Below are 16,738 nucleotides of genomic sequence, written 5' to 3' on the forward strand. Positions count from 1 at the left end.
CAAATGTGTCAAGAAAGGCCGGCAAAACCACTAAAATACTACTGGAAACCGGAAATTCGGGAAAATAAAATTTATCAGACCTTCAACGCTGTAACAAAAAAACAACTTTAGTCATTGCCATCAGCGATCTTTTTCTTTTCTTGTCCTCTTTTTTTTTTTCTGGTAGGAATAGGCGATTGAGTGGAGGGGAGGCAATAGAAATAGAAAAGTAACAATAAAATAATTAATAGTGAATAAACGACAGCTGGTTTAGACGTTATAAATTATTTTCAGATGAAAAATTATTCATTTGGATCCTACACAAATCTGCAATTCTCTTTGATAGCCCGCTCCTAATCCTCCTCCGCACCGTTCTCACGAACCTCTGCGGGTGTCCATAATACAGCCAACTAGAATCTAGTTCCGATTTCTAGTTCACTAGAACCACAGGCAACGGCCGTCCGACAAAATGTGTCAAGCAGATCAACTTGATATGAGGAGGAAGCCACAACGACTATCGTCACTTTTTAGCGAGGTCATGCCCGTGACGAATTTGGCATCAAGATAGGCAGCAGATCTCCAATTCTAGCGTGTTAATTCCCGTGAGCTCAATGACATTTATCTAAAAAAGAAATGTGAAGACAAAGAACATCAGTGTACGTGTCCAATGTTCGTGTTGTACGGGTCGTCTGTTGCTGGAGTCAAATCAGTCTCGTTTGAAGCCCCACTAGAAATCGCTGACGCTTTTCACGTTTAACACTCCGATCCCCCACACTCCTCCGTTGGGTCTACGGTGGAGGAAAACATTGCATTCAACACCTTCGGTGTTTCTTTAAAACCTAATTCATCTCTACGTTCGTTAACAAGATCTTCCTTGTCCGCCCGGATAGCTCAGTCGGTAGAGCGTTAGGCTTTTAACCTAACGGTCCGGGGTTCGAGCCCCCGTTCGGGCGCGGTTTTTTTTTTTTTTTTTTTTGTTCGAACTTTGTTTTTGCGACGAATTGGTTTGGATCCACGAACTCAGGCAGATTTACGGTTTAGCAAAACTTTGCCGCTTTAAATATCTGGCTCACGAAACCGCTGCTCGCAAAACCGCTCACGAAACCGCTGCTCATGAGACGCGCTCACGATCGTTTGATGAACTGTAATGAACAGTAATAGTAGAGCACTATAGTAATAGCCAATAATCTCCCGAAGGGTTTACAGTAAGCAGTATAGTGTAACGTGCCGCTGATACGCTACACCACTTTTGAAGTTTGAAGTCTTCACACGTAGCCCTGGAAATAGTTACCCCATTAGCGTACGCGCTCGCGCCGCAAAGCCACCTGTTGCGTTATTTTAATGGCTCGCGCTAACGAATCATGAGTACCTTGCTACTGATCCGAGCCTATTTGTGTTGTTAAATAGCATGGGCCGATAAAAATAGCTCTTAATTGCACTTATTCTCTTTTCAATTTGGAAGCGGTGTGAATCTCACTCTGTCACCAAAAGCATTCGCCTAGTGTCACAAACTCAAAACTTATTTAGTGGCTCTGCATTGGCTCTCCGCAGCATCAATGCCGTGGGTAGACTGCTTCTATTTTACGGCGTTGCTTACACTCATCACCGGACGCTTTAAATGCTGTCACCGAAAGGAAATAGCCTGCTGCGAGTGGTGCGTCATATGTGACGCAATTCAGTTCAACACGATGCTGTGGAGGTCACGAGAGATTGCGATGATTTGAAATATAGCTCCATAAGAGCAAAAAAAAAAAAATTCTTCGCGCGCTTAAGGAAACACTAGCCAGGCTGAAGGAAAGCAAAGAAGAAAAAAAAAAAAACATTCGAACGAGTGCTTCAGGGTGCACAGAGGTGTATTACCCGAGTTTAAAATTCAAATTGGGGCAACGAATTCAGCTACACGCGGGATAACATTAGAACACTACCATAATAGAGCACGGAGCGCTATAATTTGTCCCTTGAAAGCCTCTGACGAGCACGGGCATTTTCAAATCCTGCCTTCATCGAAAATACAGCCTAAGCGGCCGGGAATCGAACCCGTCCCGTGGTGTGTAGCACCACAAAGGTCTTAGATATTGCACATCATCGCTCCTGGTCATACTCGACACGTGAAAACTAACCCCCCCCCTCCTATTTTGGTGAGAAAAATTCCGAAACCAGCGTGCATAAACGAATTGCTGAAATTCCTCCATGTTGTTCCACATGTGGAGTGCCTTCACATTTCTCCACTAGTGCGGTGAATAGTGGCATCCTAGTTCCGCCATTCATCTAATAACATCGGATTTCGCTAAAGCAAAATATTGAAAAATGAGCTGGCAAATCGGCAAATAGCTGAGGCGAACGTCATAGTTGCTAGACTCAACACGGTCCTTGACGGATATCGGGCCCTCGAATTGGTTCACTATGGCAGAATGCATGAGGCATGCGTTACAAAGAGGGGGGCAAGGACTGTCGCATCCACTAAAAATTTTAGACCTAGGACGGGGGCAAGGGGGGGAAGGGGTGAGTGGAAGCGTATGAAGCCACAACTCTGCCTATTATCAAATAACGACTACGTCCGTATAGTTTTCATTTTACAAGCTACACAACAATCTTGATTTCTGCTCTTACCACGACCACGGCAAGTAAGAAATGCCACTGAGGAAAAACAGACAATACATTCTCTTCAGGGATGGTCCGGTACTTCCCATTTCCGCGTGTTCCAAAGCCCAGTTCCGGAAACGAGCGCGTGCTTTCTCTATATTCTCGCCATATTCTTTTTACAAACCCACAGCAAAAAAAAAAAAAGTATTAATAGGTACAGCCCTTCAAATCACAAAATTGGCCAACGTGGCAGGCACAATCGGTGCCTCTGAGACCCACCGCTGCCGTACGACGAGCGCGCAGCGCGCCTGTCATTAGCTCCCCAGCAGGAATTACATATGTGGCACCATTGCATACATTTTCGCGAGAAGCCAAACGCCGGGCGCGCTTGCGCGGGCCCCCGACCGGATCGTTAAAATTGAGCTAGCAAGGTTGTAGCACTGCGCACGCCGATGCTACAGAAAACTACACTGTACCGATGCGCTAAGCTCATGGGAGCGCAGAATTCGTCTGCTACGGCTCCATTTTCGATGAGTGCGAAGAGAGATGCGTTCTGCCCCGGCTTTTGAGTCGGCGTTTGACTCTTTTATCGTCAACACTGGAGGAAATAACAGAAAAAAGGTCACGCATGATTGCCGGACAGCACGGTTTATGACGGACAAAGCAGGGGCGAAAGTTGACACCACGGGTTAGCGGTTTCCTCGGCCAGCGAGGCTTCCGCGGGAGCGCCGCTGCTGCTGCCGCTACTACGGCGGCGGCCGAAGCGGGAGGCTGTGACGTAGCGTAAGTACGCTCCACCTCTTCATTGATAAAACGCGCCAAGAACCGTCCAACCGGAGGCTCGCCTGCTGGTCACGTGCATATGCCACGTGATCGGTGCTCTCGTTGGCAGCGTGCTCACCGGCACCGACGACCGACGACGCAGGCTGGGAGCGAGAATTGCATTTTTGACAGACGGCACGGCAGCAGATCCGTTGAGCGCCGACTGTTTCTGGCCGCCGTCTGCTTTGTTTTCATTTAGGTGCGTTTGATTTTGTTCACTGTTCGTCGGATCTTTCTGCCGGGCGCTTCGGCGGATCCTGTCTCCGTCTGTTTATATTGTTCCAGCGGGGCTCTATTTGTGGGTATTGGCGACAGTAGCGGTGAACAAGTCACTCAGTAGCCGGCCGGCGATTTGCACTTTGCAGTCGTTAGCGGCGTAAAAGGAAGGACTACGCCGCTTCTCATCGCCCAGGTCGTGTCGTCCGCGCAAGGCAGGTCGCGAGCGGTGAACTGTCGCGGTGCAGGCGCACAATGTCGGCGATCCCTCCGCAGCGGATCCGGCTCTCGCCCAGCTCCGTGGCGGCGGCTGCCGCGTCGAGCAAGCCGGTTCGCCCTACGCTGCCGCTGGCATTGATGCGACAGGGGAGCCCGACGCAAAGGAACGTCGCCAGAAGGGCGTCTCCGTCGCCTCCCGTGTGCTGGGCGCATGACAGTGTCCGAATGAAGAGCAGACAGTCGCCCGATCAGAGGATATCGCCGGAAACCAAAGCTTCGTTGGCGGCGCAAGGACCCAAAGGTGAGCTAAGCCTACATCTTCTCCCGTACCGGCTGCCGCCGGAATCGTCTGCGCTTTCCCGTGCGCCGGCTTCGGCAGTTGTTCGCTCTGAGTGGTTTCCGTAACAGCGTAGGCTCTCGGGCCCCGGTATCTCGGTTCACTTGCTGCGAGCAGGCCTGCATGCAACCGCTCGATACCATACTTGACCATGAACGGAAGGCAGTCGAGTAGCAATATTTACTTTTTTTCCCCCGGACTGCGCACTCGGGAAATGGCGCAGTGGTGTCTCCTGCTGTCGACGGTTTTGTGTATTATATAGAATTTATTTTTGTCTACTTGTCTTTCGTTGTGTTGCTAGCGGCAGCTTGTGGAAACGAAAATTATTTCCAGTGTTTTTGTTGTAGTTTACTTCTGACGGTGAGGCAGTACTTCCTGGATGCTATGTTGTGGTCGAAATATTTAATCGTTTTGAATTCGGCTTGGTTCCTATGTCGAGTACTGCGATTTAAAGGCGTCAAATTTTTCTCTGCTCTTGGTGTTCTTTTTTTTTTTTTTGTGGCAAGCGCCCAGGCATCTTTTAATTTAGACTCCGTGCCTATCACTGCAAATGATGCATGTGTTGGACGCGGATTATGCTTGGGGCTTCCGCATAACAGTGTGAACGGTGTCCCCAGTTATGCTGCGCAATAAAAACGCGCTAGAGACTTAAGGGGGGGGGGGTTGTGTCAACACCACCTAGAACTTAGGTGGTGTTGGTTGTGTGCGTCAATAGATTCGGGCTGGTGACGTAATACGACGTTCTCAGGTTGTGAGGTGCATTATCCCCGACTTTTTCTCTTTTCTGCACATTTATTTTACAAACTCCAAAGTGTTCCTACAGGAAATGAAAAACAAATCGCTGCAGCGGTACTATGATGTTGCACTGCCGTAGCTAAATCAGTCTCCATTTACTTTTTTTTTTCTTTTTTTATCTGGGTAACAGGCCAGCAGGCGCGCGCGCACTGCCTTGCAGGCCGTCCGGGAAGCGGGTTTCCGGTAGCGAAGGTAATAACTATTGTTACTAGTAAGTATGATTGATATTATCTTGCGGTTTTGCCTTGTTGGGACACACCTGGTTACCCACTTGCAGCTCCAATCATGTTGTAATCTAAATTTGAAAGCGCGTATTGTTTCACCTAACAAAAATCACAAAAAAAGGATAATGTTGTCCGGTGTTCCACATATGTGCCGGCAACGCCTACAGCAACGGGGCAGTCGCAGGAGCTTTTTGATGAACGGCTTTCGGTTTTGTGCGGGGCAGTGGGGCGCAAGCAGCAGTCCGATAGCACGGATCGCTCCTTGTTTAATTTTCTGCCCCGGCTATTGGTCTGTCCTAGCAGTCGAACTGGAATGGCCCGGCTACCGTCGATCGAATACGAGAACGACCACGAGGCTCAATCTTTGACATCAAGCCTGCTGCAAGCACATCGGCAATCCTTTCATTTCGCGATAAGCGGCAGCCCGTCGTGCTCGCGTTGCAGGTGCCGATCGCCTCTCCGAGATACCTGGGCATCCGGGGCCGCATTGACATTTCGCACGTTCCCACGCGCCGCGTCCGTCTCCGCAGCGAAGCGCAGTTTTCCCCGTGCCACCCACGACCGGATTTGTAAACCTCGCACACCAGGTTATGCCTTCTCGCGCATGTGCGATTATCGCGGTTTTTGCCCTGTCGCAGCCCGTTGGACCCTTGCGATGACATTGTTGACCGTATCCCTTCCGCGCCATACCTTCTACCCGCCGTGGTGGCTCAGTGGCTAAGGCATTGTACAGCTGAGCACGAGGACTCGGTCGGGTTAGATTCCCGGCCGCGGCGGCCGCTTTTCTAATGGAGGCGAAAAGCAAAAACGCCCGTGTGCGCGAGATTTCGGCGCTCGTTAAAGATCCCCAGATGGTCAAAATTAACCGGGAGCCCTCCACTACGGCGCGCCTCATCGCCTGCGTTGCATCGGCGCGTAAAATCCTACAGTCAAGTCAAAGAAGCCATCTCTTCCGAGCCCTATGATTTGCATGTCGTTCTATTCGCATTCCTGGTATGTATGTTGAAGAAACCGCGTCCCTCTCCACTACGTCAAAAAAAAAAAAAAAAACGCGATGCTAGCGCGCAGGCCGTGTCCCCGTGAACTAGCTGTCCTTGTGACGTCACCCCGTCCAGACTGCCTGACCGTGCCTCGCTCCCTAATGAAAGGTACGATTGGAGTGGCCAATCGCTTGGCAATAAAAGAGACCCAGAGAAGCCATGTTGGCGCCAAGGGGCGGGTTTGTGGGTTTTGCTCGTTTTGTGGTGTACGTTTGCTGGTCCGCTTTTTGATGCAGCGTCGTAGCGAAATTTTTAGTAAGGTTGAAAACGGGCACCTTGGAGGGTGTATACTCATTTGAAATGAAGGGACGAAGCACGGCTGAGCGTCTGTTAGTCGCAGGGAGGAAGGAGTGTCTTCTTTTTTTTCCCCGACGTTAAGCTTGCTCCTTCCTCTTCTATCTGTGCGCACTCCATTGCGGCCAGCATGCACTAGCGGTTGTAACACATATTTTAGGGTTGCGCATGGGTGATTTCTGTTAACTTTTTTGCTCTTGCGGGGCTCCGCAAGGACGGACGAGCCGAGGAAAGTTGAGATGTATTCAAGAAAATGGCGAAAATTTTGCTTTGGGACTTTTCTTGTGATTTGGCGAAAGTTGTTATGTGCTGTTCATTTTGGTGTCCATTTATGCGCTGTCAGTAAAGTTTTCATGAGCGATGCGGCACTTTTGCAATTTTTTAGTTGAAGGGCTCATGTGCCTCCTGAGATGCACCATCTGTTACTGCAAGAAGCGTTGTTTTGTTTAGCTGGAAAAAGTTCCGTTAAGACAAAGTATTTCATCCCGCGGTCATGTTATTCGGAAAACGTTCGTCACCTTAGGGGCTCGGGTTGTCGGCGTCTCATGTGGTCACGGTACTAAAACACCTTGACACTCGTTTTCCAACATCTCGCGTTTTCCAACTTGTTTTCCAACGTAACGTGCACTAAAAGAGCACACCGGAGCATTCGTTTTCCAACGCCTCGCGGCAGGACGTTTCCTCTCGGTGGGCAAAAACGCGCACATTTATAAAAGAACACACCGGGGGACTCGTTTTCGGACGCCTCGCGCTAGAATGCTTCGGGCTTCGAAGACACGAGCGAGACTTTTAAAGTGAAGCTGGTTACCTCTACCCCCCCCCCCCCCAAACGGTTTCATCTCCGTGGGCAAAAACGCCGAGCCCTAAGACGCCGAGTGCTCAGCATTGAAACCGCATTTTAAACTTCATCATAACTTCGAAATCGCATCATGCACTAACACACTGCATGCTTCGCCCCTGCCCAGGTTTTTATGTTTGCGGAGATGGCCAGGTTCTTTTTTTTTTTACCTGAGGTTCGCAGTCGCATCTAGTCGGAGCACACGAAACGTCCTTGCTGCTCGGCATTTCAAAAAAAAAAAAAGAACCCAGAGATATATAAATTAGTCTGCAACCCTCCACTATGGCGCGTCCGAGTTACCTCCTGGGCTGCTTCCAAGTCGTGCTTCTCTGTTTAAAACCCAGTTCGAGCTGCTCGCTATCTATCAAAGATTCAAGGTTCTATCCATTGATCTTGTGCTCCTCTAAGCTGTGTATTCGCTGTGACCTGTATTTCTTGGTTTACATTTTAGGTGTTTCGCACGAGTCCTGTTTTTCTTTATATAGCCGTAGGACGAGAACTTCCTCCACGTTGCTGCATTGTTGATTCGCGCTTACAATGCATAATGCACACGAAGTGACGTTAACGTGTATATCTGTGCATGTTATTGCATCGTAACACGGTTCTCGTACTGTCCTTTTTCGGCTGAATTCGTCTGAACTCAGCCGTGTAATGGTTTCTTTTCGAACTTCGAACATACACTTATGAAAGCCGCCACAGCAATCACGCATCCAATAGGGATTACTGAAACGAGAAAAAATAAGGGGGGGGGGGGAGGGTGGAATTCGGGCAGACGATACATGACGCGACGGCCATTTATTATTGATCCCGCACACTTCGTGGCTATGTGTTTATTTTCTTCTTCTTCTGGGCGAAGCGTGACGGGTCAGTAGAGGCGGCGTGTGATTGTTATTCGCACAATGTGCATTGTTGCGCGGGAGATTCGATTGAAAAACACCCTGCAGTCGCGTGGTGCAGCGATAACAAAGGGACGGCGGTATTCCTTCCGACTCGCCCCGAGAAACGCCGCCGTGCCGCCCGATGATATATGCGTGATTGCGTTTCAGGGAAAAGTTGCAGCGTAAAAGTTTTCTTTTTTCTTCTTCTTCTTCGCCCTTGGATTGTCACCCGAGAAGTGTCTTTTTTTTTCTTTATTATTTCAAAGTCCAATGAAAATAAACAAGTCAATGTACGTCAAGAACGGTTTCGCTTGTGCGGATTGTGTTTCTGTTCCGGGGAAATGCCAGAATGTGACGACGTTAGGAGTCGTCGGAGGCGCCGGCCTCGGCATAAATAGAGATCTATGACAACGATGGCGTCCGTCGTTGAAAGCATGTTTTTCATCATCGGCGGACAGACAAAGCGCGTTGTTGATGCCATATGAATTCTCCATGACGCTTCCATGAAGGTTACGTAATTATTGGAATTTCTTCTCTTCCCCCCGTGGCAGAATGCCGCCATTACATTTTCCTGTGTTTATATATATATATATATATATATATATATATATATATATATATATATATTCATATAGTATATATATATAGGGAGCAGTTGAACTTTTGAAGATGGTAGAGAACACAAGACACGAAAACTTTCAACAAGGTAAAAGCACGATTGTTGCCAACGTTTCAGCAAAGAGACTTGCTTTCTTATTTATGTCTTATTTTCAACGAGCCCCTCATTTCCTATTCTGATTCGCTACATGCATAGCGAGGGCCTCTGTTCTGGCAGTCTTGGTGCCATAGGGAGCTTAAGAGGGTTCAACGTTGGTCGACCACTCTCGACATGTCGTAGACGCTCGAGTCACGGCCCAGGGGTAAAAAGAAGGTCCCCTTCACCCCGAGTAGTCCGAGTGGCGCTGGCTACCACCCCCAAGTGCAGGAAACAAAAACACCTGAACGTAAATACCCCAGAAAGTGGAGGCTAAAGTAGCCCCGCCGGTAGCGTAGTGGTTATCGCACCAGACCGGTATTCTGGAGGTCGTGGGTTCGGATCCCATCTGGCGGGCATTTTTTCTCCACTTTCTTATTTTCCAAATTCTTTATCTTGAGCTACTACATCCTCCCCTTTGCTTTCCGAGGTCTTCTTGACTGCCAATTCTTATTTCTGTCTTATATATATATATATATATATATATATATATATATATATATATATATATATATATATATATATATATATATATATATATATATATATATATTTCGCGTGAGCCTAGTCTAGAAAGCGTCTTTGTATACGCAGCGCTTTGTGGGTGTTGAATCGACCAGGTGGCCGAAATCATTCAGGGTGTCCTCCTACTTCGCTGTGCCCTCGTGTATTTGAACACAGCTCCAGCACCTCAATGCCCTCTCTCAAACGTTTTACTGCGCATCGTATACGAGTCAGTGACTTTCATTTTTACAGTCGAAGCACATGCTATTCGGTTGGCTGTACGACGTTTAGTCCAGGGAAAATCAGGACCTCCTCATTTTAAAGAGATTCCTGAGGTGCCGTTAGCGCCTTGATCGCTGCGAAAACCCGCAAAAAAAAAAAAGATGGTCGCGTATCTGCTCACTTCGTTTCAAGTGTCGTCGAAAGACGATAGTCTTCTGCCGGCCGTGCCACATAAATGCGTCTCTTCTCTTTTCCACCCGTTTCTCGCGCTTTTCCCCTTCCGTTTCGCTTAGGTGTTTGCTGAAAGTCTTCCATTTGGCAGCGCTCCACTGCACTGGGCCATCTACTGGAACTTTTTATTACTGTTGAACTAGGAACACGGCCACGAGGGGGCGCCGCCAGCGCTTTTTCTATGCTATCAAAAGAAGAAAAAAAAGAAAGAAGGAAGGAAGCCAAGCAGAAAAAAACTAAGTGGGGAGGAAAAACTGCAAGCTGAAACGTCGTTAGAGATGTACGGAGCAGAGAAATTGGACATCAGAAAGTAAAATTTCTACAATAATTCCAAAGGCAGTGCTTCGCTTGTTGAGGGAGCAGGTTGCTTGAGAACTAAGAGCTTTGCGGGGAAGTGTACACAAAATGTAGGGGTATGCGTGGTCTGCGGAAAAGGAACAGAAACTGTGCGGCACATAGTGTTGGAATGTGAGTGTATCCATCCAAATTTACGCGAGGTAAATATTCGGCTTCCAGGAGCCCTAGGATTTAAGAGTAGCACAAGTAGATACTCGAGAAGGCTTAAAAAAAGATTGAATGCTGGTGGACGAAAAGCAGAGAGGGGAATATTGCATATGGCAGCTACCACCTGTAACAGAAAAAAAAAGGTATTTTGAGCCTGCCCTAAAGCAGCGCTAGAATTAAACAAAGAGTGTAAAACGTTGATATATTAGTTTATTTGGTAAGATGACACGTCGTGTCCTGTTACAAAGGATACCATTAGCAATCAATCAATCAACCTATCTATTTCGAGTCAAAACATTTTTTTCAGTGCGTATTTTTTATTTCCTATATCGCAATTATCTAGCAAACATTGAAATTTATTTAAAAGAACAATGGAAACCTCACCTGTGTACTGATGTCTTGCCTCAAATTTGCTGAATGCTTTCTTCTTGCTCAACAGTTCTGAAAAGTATGAGCATTGCCATCAGATCTAGTAGTTTGTAAATGTTTTGTCTATATAAACGTCTTGTTCGAGAGTTCTAACTTTTGGCCGGGCGGCTGAAGGGAGGGACATGCAGACACATGGACAGACCAAAATTTTCGCTTTTAAGTAGGCCAGGAAAGACTATCGTCTTAAAAAAGAAAAGCACCCGCCGCGGTGGCTCAGTGGGTTAGGCGTTGGGCTGCTGAGCACAAGGCCGTGGATTCGATTCCCGGCTGCGGCGACCGCTTTTCTGGTGGAGGCGAAAGGCAAAAACCCCCCTTGTGTGGGAGATTTCGGCGCACGTTAAAGATCCCCAGGTGTTCAAAATTAATCCTGAGCCCTTCACTACGGCGCGCCTCATCGCCTGCAGCATGCGTTGCGTCGGCGCGTTAAACCCTACAAGCGTTCAATAATAATAATAATAATAATAATAATAATAATAATAATAATAATAATAATAATAATAAAAAGCTGTCTGACGATTACGATACTCCCTCTTTGAGCGCTGCTGCGGTCTTATCAGTGGCGGCGCGTAGCTGCTGTGTCTCAGGAAGTGATCGCGGCATCAGAGCCAACACTTGACGGTGCGCGCTACACTGGTTATCTCGCAGCACGTCGCCGCCGCCAAGCGTGTTCGCGCGGCTGCGCGCGGCCTCAGCAAACCCCCCTCCCCCCCCGCCGCTAAACCCACACACTTTCGCCATACTCTCCTCCCCCGCTTTCCTGCTATCTCTATCTCGTCTATCCTCGGTGTCCTCCTCGTTCGCTCAGTTACGAGGCCGGCGGAGACGCAAATCCACAGGAGCGGGCGCTTAAGAGCTGCGCTCTAACTTAAGCAATATTTAGGTAGCTTTTAAAGAAGTCTCATATTTTAAGCCCACGGGACAAATATCCGGAGGCTCTTTGCTGGACGCCGACACTTTGTGGCATAGACGGGAACAAAAGAGCTGGTACTATCGCCGCGCTTGGCCTCACTGTAGACGTGCTCACGTGAGGTTCATTATCGGGACATGAAATTGTATCTGTACTTCCCGACGCGGTGGTTCTTTGGCGAAGGCGTTGCGCCGTTCACATAGATCGTGAATTCCGTTTACGGCCGTGGCGGCCCTTTTTCGGATGGAGGCGATGGTCAAAAAAGTGCGTATGTGCGGTGATATTTCGGCGCACGTTAAAGGGACCATGAATAAAAAAATACAACTTTCGTCTATTTGAAAGAACTAGACTTTGGCAGCTCACTCAGTTGCCTTCCAGCCACCAAAGACGTTTTTTTTTAACCGGAACAAGCGCAAGAAATATTGAACAACTTTCGAATTTCGTGCCCAGTGACGTGTTATAGACCGGCACAGAAACATTTTTATCAGTAAACTGCGCGTTAGCATTCAAGTGACATATATATATATATATATATATATATATATATATATATATATATATATATATATATATATATATATATATATATATATATATATATATATATATATATATATATATATATATATATATATATACTATCAAACGAAACTTAGAAGTTCCACTACAATGCGATAGATCGGCGGCCGCCAAGCGCACAAACCAAATTCAGTGACGTCATCCGGAAAGTGGCCAGGGAATCGCCCCTGTTGAATGTTTCCTTTAATATCCCGACTATTTCTTTGAGGTTGGCGGTAAAGTTGCTACTGTTGTTGTGGGGACAAAAGAGCCTTTTTAGTGAACCGAACCTGTATTTTGTCTTAATGGCCCTTTTAAGGGTCTCGAGGTGATCTAACAAATTAATCCGCAGACCTTCCCACTCCCCCCGCTATGCGCGCCTTGCAGTGCAAGTGTAGCGGTACGATATTGTAGCGACGTGGCTACAATGTGGGCTAGAAATTGTGGTGTGCATATCTCGTGCCTCTTATCGATGTCGCAGGACATGCGGTGGATAATTAACCCCGGTATCCTGAGTCCTTCCTGCACTCGAGCTTCCAGTGGAGGAGGTCATTGAAATCGATTTCCCCGTGCGTAAGCATAGCGTAATGCTCCCCTCAGCCGAGTGGAGGGAGCAAATGAAGTGGAGGGGGGACTCGGAACACGGCCCCAAGTCAAAAAACTACATATTTGAAGGAGCAGCGAACCCCACGCGCGAATTTTTACTGAGATGGCTAACGGTGATAGCTTTGCAACAACCGCAAATTCTTATTCACTCATGAATGAGCGAAAGTTGCGAAACCTGTCTTGGCTTCGGCGTAACTAATGGCGTCTAAAACGTCCACCGTGTCGTTCCCCCTTTTTTCTTAGGCAAGTCCGGAATCGTTTTGCGGCACTCTCAATACAACAAACTGCCACTTTCTTAGCGCAATCTTCGCATTGTCTTCCGCTAACTTCATATCACGGGGCAACGCTCTATAATATGTCCATAAAGAGGCAGGAGTGGTTAGGGGGCCGTGCACTCCAGCCTTCCAAGAGCCCTCCGTCTCTTTCGCGAGAGGAGCACGTATTCGGAGCGAGGCCTTGGAGCGACACTGCCTCCGGTGTCCGCGGCCCAGTGAAACGTGCTAGCCATATAAACTCGAGGCAGGTTGCGAAGCAACATCAGGGCGATCGAGCCGCACCTGGCCTTGTGTTCGGCGTTACTCTTCGCGTGTGTTGACGGGCTGCAATCCCACGTTTATAAATGCTTACAAAGCAGGGAGCCTCATACGTGTGCTCCCCCCCGCGTCGCCGTGACACGGCGTTCCGTTGGCCACGTGATTAGGCTCATTCTTTCATTCGCCCCCCCTTAACTTATCGCGGAGGAAGCAGTCCACCTGCTCCTTTTCTCACACTCCTAAACGCCGCGGAGACTCGTCCGCTTCCTCTTTCGTTTTTGTTTTTCTCTGTCGTCCGAGCGCCGCGCATTTCTCGCATCGCTCGTGGCAGAGGGGGCTCCATGGGTTAAGATCCGCATATCCGCGACTCTCTCACGTTCGAGATTCGTTGTGTGAGCCTTTCCGGTGCGTCGCGGCGGCCCGGATAATTTCTGTTATCGGGCAAACGCGGTGGACGCTTGAGCTGCAAAATGTAGGCGACTCCGTTCACGTGCGCGCGGAAAGCGTGTATGTCCAGATCGCCTCCATTCTGTACGGCAGGCATTTGTGTTCCTCGAAGCTTTATTACATCCTCGAGGTCCCCGGGAAAACGTCGTAGGGCTTATGTGGACGCACTTTATTAAATAAACTGCGCAGCCGGAGAGTAGGCTGAAATGAAATGGTGAAAGCATGATTTTCAGGGGCGAGTAGCCTTGTAAAAAAAAAAAAGAGAGAGAGAGAAAAAAAAACATGGCCGAGATTGCTTATTGCAGGGCATACGTTACGTGGAAACGTTTAACAAGATTGATTTGGTTGATCAAACTCTATTATACGAAAGAGTGAGCCCCACAAGAGAGAAAAGTAGAACGCCTTGGTTCGCTCCACGAGGTATAGTAGGCGTGTATGCAGTGACAGGAAATGCGGAAACATTTCGGCCAGGCGGAGTGAAACAGTAGGAGGCTATGTATAGCGGGCGGAACGACTGCCTAGGAGGAAACGCCGGAACTGCTGCATTTTAAGCCATTCATCGCGTTGCTGTTCGAGGTAACAGATGATGCCGTGCATGCCTGAACGCGCTGTAGCTGGTTCCAATCTGCTTGCCTAAGAGGGGATACCCGCGCACGCATGCAGGAAGCGCCTGTATGTAGACATCTTCGCCTTTCTCCTCTCAAGTTTTGTCGTTGCAGACTAAAGGCCATGTAACTTTTACGATGTTTACCGCCTATAGTCATGTAACAGTTTTTCTGCGACGATAAGTTGGTCGCGTGCTCTCTAGTATTTATTTTTGCAATCGTCCAATGGGGAAACCTGCCAACACTTCGAAAGTCCGGACTGACGCGGGCCTCATAGGTCCTGCGTAGCTTCGTCGCGTTGTACACTAGTGAGGAGGAGGGGGAGGAGAAGGAGGAATATAAACTCTATTAAGGTGAGGCGTTGGGGTGCTGATGTCTGGGCACCCGCCTGGTGGGGGGTTTTCCGCGCTACCCTGGCTAGCTGGCTGGCCACCCAAGCCGCCTCACCATGCTACGCCGGGAGGAGAGTCGTAGTTGGTCAGCCGTGCCACCCACTGCTCCTATGTAGGTTGGGGATTAGGAGTAAGGGGCGGGGTTTGTTAAAACCCTCATTTCAGATGGTATAGGGTGCCAGGGTGGGGGTAGTATTTGGAAGAGGCGGATTATGGGGTGGGGTACATTCCAAAATATGGCGATCGGAATTTCAGGCAAACTTTTTCTTTTATTTTGAGACCGGCGCGGCTGGCATGCTCTGCGTGGATCCCCCTATGGAATGGCGCAGCTGGACTGGAAAATACAGCTTCTTTTTTATTCTCTCCACACACGCACACACACGCACACGCACACGCACACACGCACACGCACGCGCACGCGCGCGCCCTCATTTCCTATTTTGATTCACTATATATATTAAAAGTAAGCCAGCAGTCTAGAACGCCAAGGAATTAATTGGGGGGGGGGGTAGGTACGTTTAGCGGTTTTTCTTTCTAAGTGAAGTTAACTTTTCTGTTTTCTGTTAGGGATCGAACCCATGCCTTCGGATTACATGTACCTTATGCCCTACAAATTTGGCTGCTGGGCGACTGGGTGTTCCGTCACTGTCGCTGTGTCGTAGTGTCGCCGTATCGCTGAATCCTTACGCTGGAGGGGGATATGTGTGGGTTGTATGTGTCCATGTGCGCTATATGTGCGTTTATCTCATGTGCGCACGCACATGTCGACAGACATTTGTGTTCTGAAGCGTATAAAGCCGCGCGGGGAAAATAGCCCACGTTAAAGTCGTTTCTGTGTAGCCGGTTGTTTTCCGCTGAAGTGAGCCCCATGCGTCACAACGTTGCCCTTCGGGTGGTCTTAAGTTTCAAACGTCCCGCGTCCCTTTTTTTCTTTTGTTTTGTTTCCATTCTTCGTTTCTGCTTATTTTGTCGGTTTTGTTCTCTCGTTCGCCCGAGTTTTACGATGTGCCCTTCTGGGGGCGCGGGCGCGCGGCTTTCGGCCCCGCCGCGGCGTATAAGCGGCCGCTGTTGCGGCGACGATACAGTAAAAATGCCCAGTGGAGGTTGCGCTATTTCGGTGTGTCGCTTCCATTTCGGTTCGAGGTTTCTTTTCTTTTTATCTTCATATCTGGCTGCATCGTCGCCACATCGCTGCCGTCTGCTTTGTTTGTTCGTATTTCTTTTCACCGTTCGCCGTGCGTGTATTCGTGCGTTCTGCACTTCCGCAGCGAAGCTGCATGGCATGCGTAGTTGTACGCCATGCGCTTTGAAAGTAGAGGCAAAACGAAACGCCATGTGGGGTTACGCGCGGAGTCGTGTCTGAACTGTAAAGACGTGCCGTTGCTTTCTTTTTTTTTTTGTGTGTGTGCATTTCGAGGCGTCGTTTCAGCGAAAGGCTGAAAATGGTTGAACTGAAAATGTTTGAATCGACAGGATCTGAAAAGTGTCTCGCCAAACTATCGAGATAAAAAGATTAGCGGGGGTAGCCACTATTGTGAATCGTTGAAGCTGATTAGTTGCACAAGAGAAAACAGTTTAGCTGCGCGGAGTCGCCCATCGCCGACGGTGTTACCCAGTTGAAATAGAGAATTAACCCACAGTGGGCGCTGAAGCGCTTGGTATAAGTTGTAAATGCGAAAGCATTAATGTCAAATTGAGCGTTTTCGGAGTGCTCTTTACCCGCCGCGGTGGCTCAGTGGCCAAGGCGTTGTGCTGCTGGGCACGAGGGCGCGGGTTCGATTCCCGGCCGCGGCGGCCGCTTTTCCGATCCATGCGAAAAGC

General features: G+C 48.6%; 1 non-coding gene and 1 pseudogene across 2 annotated transcripts in view; both read left to right on the top strand.

The window, feature by feature from the left end:
* Positions 1 to 859: 859 nt before the first annotated feature.
* Positions 860 to 932, top strand: Trnak-uuu (transfer RNA lysine (anticodon UUU)). Its single transcript has one exon. It is a non-coding gene; the product is annotated as a tRNA-Lys (tRNA).
* A 2,531-nt stretch (positions 933 to 3,463) lies between these two features.
* Positions 3,464 to 16,738, top strand: part of LOC144168448 (protein FAM117B-like) — a 128,598-nt pseudogene continuing 115,323 nt past the window's right edge. The window contains exons 1-2 of the transcript XR_013322182.1: positions 3,464 to 3,583; positions 3,797 to 4,120. The product of XR_013322182.1 is annotated as a protein FAM117B-like (transcript). The remainder of the gene's footprint in view (positions 3,584 to 3,796; positions 4,121 to 16,738) is intronic.

This window comes from Haemaphysalis longicornis, unplaced genomic scaffold (genome assembly GCF_048455015.1).
Source record: "Haemaphysalis longicornis isolate Haplotype H1 unplaced genomic scaffold, Haemaphysalis longicornis Haplotype H1 scaffold_2, whole genome shotgun sequence".
Lineage (NCBI taxonomy): Eukaryota > Metazoa > Arthropoda > Arachnida > Ixodida > Ixodidae > Haemaphysalis > Haemaphysalis longicornis.